This window comes from Pyxicephalus adspersus, chromosome 2, assembly GCF_032062135.1.
Source record: "Pyxicephalus adspersus chromosome 2, UCB_Pads_2.0, whole genome shotgun sequence".
NCBI classification, from domain to species: domain Eukaryota; kingdom Metazoa; phylum Chordata; class Amphibia; order Anura; family Pyxicephalidae; genus Pyxicephalus; species Pyxicephalus adspersus.
Window position 1 is genome coordinate 6,415,512 of NC_092859.1, and position 6,337 is coordinate 6,421,848.

General features: G+C 41.5%; 1 protein-coding gene across 5 annotated transcripts in view; it reads left to right on the plus strand.

Annotated features, from left to right (window-relative positions):
- Window positions 1–4,593: 4,593 nt before the first annotated feature.
- LOC140322754 (protein mono-ADP-ribosyltransferase TIPARP-like) overlaps window positions 4,594–6,337 on the plus strand; it is a 17,542-nt gene continuing 15,798 nt past the window's right edge. For 3 of the 5 annotated variants that reach the window (XM_072399335.1, XM_072399336.1, XM_072399337.1), the window contains exons 1-2: window positions 4,594–4,823; window positions 5,221–5,284. The gene's annotated coding sequence lies outside the window, so the exon portion shown is untranslated. Of the gene's footprint in view, window positions 4,824–4,882; window positions 4,981–5,220; window positions 5,285–6,337 lie in introns of those variants that run through there. The other 2 variants (XM_072399338.1, XM_072399340.1) reach the window with 1 other exon arrangement.

The following is a 6,337-nucleotide window of genomic DNA, read 5'->3' on the forward strand; positions in this document are numbered from 1 at the left end:
TAGTCTCCTTTTGAGGGGAGCATGTGAATAACAGGATGTAGTCTCCATCAAGACCATGTGAAAGGGTGCAGTGTTTTTGAAGGGGAGCATGTGACAGGATGACAGTGTGAAAGCACAGTCGGTAGATAGTAGCAGTTACATGTCATACTATAGTATGCGATCACCATGAGAGACCTTCATGGCAGGATCAGCAGTGAATATTTAAAAAAAAAAAAAGCTTCATACTAGAACGGATTGTAAATGATTTTATTATGTTAAAGTGCAGGTCAAGCCAAAGCTTTTTTTATTCTAGTTTAAATAGAGTGGAAAAGGATTGGAACCTAATTTTTGGTTTTAAATGCTTTTTGGAGCACCTTTAAGAGACATTTTCCATGACTTCCTCTCCTGCTGATTATGCTTTCACCTTTACAGGATGTGATAAAGTGTAATCAAGCCCCATATAGCAAAAAATAACCTACTAGGATTCTCATTCCTCCCCTTTATAATCTCATGTAATTTATTTAGGAAGGTAACACAAGAACTACCGACTTGCACTGAGAGATAAACAATGATTGTCATTCAATGTATATACAGGTAGTCCCCGGGTTAAGGACATATGGATGTTATGTCACGGATATAATGTGTGACAGTTTATGCAAATATTGATGGGTTGAATTTGAAGTGTACAAAGAGAGATAACATAAAGACTTGAAAGATTATACTATTTAATAATAAAGACAGATAAAACAACGCAGTAACAAAGAGTTAGATATACCAAAAATACTTAGCTGCAGAAGTGAGTTGCATTCATCCAAGGAGTCTCCCAATTATTGGCTTGGCAGATGATCAAAAAACATGTTGCATCCAGTTAGTGTTGGTCAAGACTAGTTAATTAGGTATGGCACTGTGTTTTTAACTTCCCAGGAACTGACAATGGCCAGTGTTTGTCCAGAACTGACCAATGATCATCCTTTAACTAGTATTTTACCTTTTATAAGGATATCAGTTAAAGGATATGCTGCATTCCTTTAGGATGACCTCATATATAGTATACATATACCAGCATATACTGGTAAAGCATTATTGTTGGTGAGACATAATTAATATTAAATAAATTGTGCTAACGCAACAATGGACGATTGCTAGATATGAATGGGGCTTCCCTGCTTCCTCGTGTGCAGCACTGAGGCTTGGAGGGGGACGGTTCGCAAGACTTGCAGAATAAATCTTTTGCTAAACACAGCTGAGACTGAGCTCTTCTGCAAGCTCTTGTAACTCTTTCTTTCATGACCTAAACAAACTCAGCAATTGTTTCTTTTTGCATATCAAAGCACAGCTTGCTCCAGAAGTAAATGAATGTCTAGGCTCCATAGAGTTTATTTATTTTTTTTTTTTTTGCTTTGTTTGTGATTAATTTACAGTGAGGTTTTTATACAGTAACTGACACCACTTTGCCTAATAATATGTTGAGAAAAACATCTGTCCTAATTGCATTTATTAAAATAATGTACCTGTTCCAACTTACATACAAATTCAGCTTAAGAACAAACCTACAGTCCCTATCTCATATGTAACCCGGGGACTACCTTTACTGTATATGGGTACATTTTGAGGCAAAAATATGCACAACGTCACATTGGAGCCTTGTATAATATACTAAAGCCTAGGTGTAACTAATTTTTGGATACAGTATGGAGGGCGAAGTTAGAAGGACCTTTTGCATTTTCAACCTTACTTCGATCTATTGCAATCTCAGCCTTTTCACCCCAGAGGAACCCTTAAAATACATTTTAGATCTCATGGAACCCCTAATTGATTGAGGATTAGAGGGAGGAATGCCCCCATTATGGTTATAATCTGGAAAGAATTCCCTGAACGGTGTGAGTAAAAATGCCATCCATCTAGACAGCTAAAGGCTCACTGGTGTCCTCCAGTTGGCACTGAAATTCGAACTATGCAGGCAATATTAGATGGGAGGTCAATCAGCTCAAGGAACCTCTAACAACCTCTGAGGGAACCATAGGGTTCCACAGAACCCTGGTTGAGAATGGCTACTAAAACAGATGCATGTTACCCTTCCATTGAGGAATAGAGGAAGTCCAAAACCTTCTACACCACCTACATCAGGGGTGTCAAACTCTTGCCCTGGGGCCAAATCTGGCCTGCAACGTCCTTTTTTGGTCCCCAAAGGAATCCTAAATATGAATTGCAGCTGGCCCTCCAATGCATTGGAATAGCGGCACTACTACAATTTCTGGAATCACTCGCGTCTATAGACCATGTGTGGCCCCGCATTGGACTGTTTTATAGACGCAAGTTATCCTGGGAATTGTAGTAGCAGCATCACTCATGTCTATAGACCAGCGGCCTCTCTGTCTATGCGTGGCTCCGCATTGGACTGTTTTATAGATGCAGGGAATTGTAGTAGTCGTGCTATTTCAGTGAAGAGGGATTTCCAGCCACTCATAACATTAAGCCACGCATTGGACTGTTTTCTTGACACAGTAGTAGCGGTGCTATTCCAGTTTCAAGTTTTGCTCAGGACTTTGCCTAAGTTTTTATTTTTGGCCCATTGTGTATTTGAGTTTGACACCCCTGACTTATATGATGACTAGATACTGGTTCCCTAAATAACCATTCCTTCTATGAGGATGCCTTTTGGTAGCATAGCGGTACTAAGAGCACAATCATAAGCATAGCTGGATGGGACCTGGACTGTAAAAACAAAATTGTACACTGAATACAAAAAAACAAACAAACCTTCAGGGCTTCCAAAAGCCAACTGAAGGACCTCAAGCTTGAAGATGGCATCAGAGAAGACCGATACATATGCTAAAGTACGCTTTGAAACCTGGGAAACAGAGGAGGCCTGATGCTTGAATGCCCTAGTGAAGTAAGCCTTGACTAGAAATGGAGGAACCCAGTCCTTGACATCATTAAACCTTAACTATGCCCATCTAGGAATGCTGGAACTGGAACCCTTAGAACCCTTTCTGGGTCCATCCTGGAAGTATGAAAATGGAAATATTCTGTACGGTATATTCGAAAGTTTTAAAATCCTTAGCTTTGTGTTCTATTGTCCAAGCAAAAGTACATCTTAACACAATCACTACAATCTAATGTGCAGCTCAAATATGTAACCATAAATTCAAAAGAAGTTTACACGATGCAGCCATGAAGGTTCTCATTTAGACAGCCATAATCAGCGGACAAAGGTCTGAAATGTTGTCAACCTCTCACATGACCCTATTAAAAAGACTACATTGTGCAGATCATCACCATCAAGAAGTCGGTCCTGAACAACGACGTTCCTCTTGTGCATGTAGACAGGAAGACAGAAGGCCTTCACAATGGTTATGAAACGTGAAGAACATTAAACAGTCTATAGAACTCCATATTAGCCAAGAAGGATCTCAGACAACCTCCCCAAATGGGAAAATTTAAAACTGGAGTAACAAATAATAATGACCAGGCTAGGACCTTCCCTTGCAGTATGGTGGCTCCAGGCTAGTATCCATTGTTACATAGAGGTCACCGAGCTGGTCCATGTTTGGGTCAGATCCAGATACCTCTACAGGGTCGGGTTGTTCAGTTAACATTTTTACAAAATGTTCAAAAAAGTTGAGTTGGTCATGTTTGGTTTTAGAGTAGGGCAACCTGGGCAATTTCCAATTCTCTCCAGGGCCCCATTTGACCAAATGGCAGGGAGTGCTGTGCCTTTGGGGGCCATTTTGCCTAAAATTATCCCTGTTTTGGGTGGGGAACTATTTTTGCCACTTGTGATAGGTATGTGCCCATTGGAATATTAAAGTATAGCAAAATCCCAAACTTTTATTTTAATGGAATTTGGAAGTTCAAGATCCGCTGTTGTGTTTTTATGGCTGTGTGTTCCCCTGCTGAGGAGATTCACCCTCTAATTCTAATTCTAACCATATTCAATGGTGTCAGGAATTGATGGCAATTCCAAACTTGGTGACAACTTTCTTAGAGGTTATTTCACTGCCTGGGGTTCCTGGATTCTAGCCTTGCTCTGAAAAATTAAAGTGTTAATAACCCCCCCCCCCCAAAAGGCCATTTTTACTTATGAAATAAGTAAAAATACCTGACAATCCAATCCTGTCAATGGATCCTGATTCAGTCCAGGGGTGACAACAATTTTCAGGCTCATCTTTTGTTGCCACCGCATTGCACCAGCATCACCGCATTGCACAAGCTCTGTCTGCTAATCAGGGTCGATGTAGCACTGCCCACAAGGAGCCACAAATATTTGATTGACAGCCACTCTCTTCACTGAGCCTTGCTGTCATTGGTCCAACTATAGCCAATTGTCCATTATAGGTGCTCCACCCCTCACACTTAAATTTCAGAAACCTGAGCACTGGTAGCGGTCACATGACCACTGAAAAATCCTTCAAAAAAGATTTTTAAAACTTCTTTCCATAAGAACTTTTTATTTGTAAACCATTCAGGGACACAGGTCTGACCTTTTATATTAATTCATCAAAACTAAAGCATGCTGGTAGTAGGAGTTTTTTTTTTTCAAACCAACCCACAGTTTTTGTTTTTTCAAGTCAAGTCTGTCAAGTCTTCCTGTAGGTGTCGGTATATCTCAACTCCCTCAAATACCTACTCCCTCAAATGCTACTCATTCAGGCGATACTTGTGTTTTATGCCCTTCTAAAGCATTCCAGCACAATGATTCATTTATTTTCTAGAACTTCACTGATCTTTACTTTTAGGGATCGCAGTTTCTTTTAAAAGCACAAACTGGAAATCATTTACATAAACCGTAAAAGTGAAAGCAAAAGTAGCTGCACTGCCGTGTGTTCCTGCTCCTCTCTCTGGTAAGGAATCAGCTTTATCTAGAAATTAATTTATGTTAAATACACAATTAGCGATTAGAGGATTTCCAAGGTGTCTTGGTGAGGAGTCGGTGTAGCCATGGGCATGTCAGCTCTGGTGGGCCGGAGGGAAAGGCCAATAGATGCGCTAATAGGAAAGGTAAGTAGTCTAACCATTGCAAGTACTATACAGGACCACATCCAGAACAGATTGTACTGATATGGGCACTTTGATGGGTACATCACTTTAACGTTGACTCCTGTTAACAATAGGCGTGTATCTATAGCCAAAACGTTTGAACTTTTTGCTAGGGACTAGGGAAACCTTGTAATGTTTTGATTTTTTTAAAATGTTTTTCTTTCTTCTTTGTATTGTATTTTATTTATTTCTTTTTTGCAGTTTGAATCTACGGTACTTCACTTCCTCTTTATGGAAAGTCCCTATGAATTCCTGTCCTGCAGAGGTAGGCATTTATTACTCGGATGATAGAACTTCCTGGGTGTCTGGTTTTCCCTCTGCTGGCAGCTGTATACCATTGATGCAAATATTTGTGTATACACAAACACACACACATTGCCTGGCTAAAAAGATCACACAATATAATGTTGCATTGGACCGGCTTTAGGCACCCCAGATCATAATACTGCCACCCACAGGCAGCCCAGATCATAACACTGCCCACACAGGCACCTCAGACCCTAACACTGCCCCCCCTAGCATCCTAGATCTTAACACTGCCACCCACAGGTACCCCAGATCATAACACTTCCAGCACAGGCACCTCAGACCCTAAAACTGCTCCCCTAGCATCATAGATTTTAACACTGCCAACCCAGATCATACCACTGTCCTCCACAATTAACTTAGTTCTTAACACTGCCCCTACAAGGTCATACAACAACCCCCACAGGCACCCCAGTCTAATTCACTTCCCCCATAGGCACCCCAGATCATAACTCTGCCCCCACTGTCACCTAAGATTATAAAACTTCCCCAACAGACACCCCATATCATAAAACTGTCCCCTCAGGCATCTCATATTATACCACTGCCCCCCACAGGCACCCAATAATATAAATCTTTCACAAAAGGCACCCCAGATCAAAGCACTGCCCCCACAGGAACACAAGACCATAACACTGCCCCCACAGGCACCCCAGATCATAACACTTCGCTCATAGACACCCCATATCATACACTATCCCCACAGGCACACCAGGTTATACCACTGCCCCCACAGGCACCCCAGAACATAACTACCTCCACAGGCACACCAAACCATAACACTGCCCCACAGCCACGAATCCCAGATCAGAAGACTGTCTACACAGGCACACCAAATTATCCCCACACGCCAAGTACACCCAATATCATAACACCCCACAGGAACACAGAACCATAACACTGCTGCCACAGGTACCCCAAATCATACCGCTGACCGAGATCCTAGATCATTACACTGCCCCCACAGGCATGCCAGATCATAGATCACTTTAGATCATCAGTGCCGCCCCCC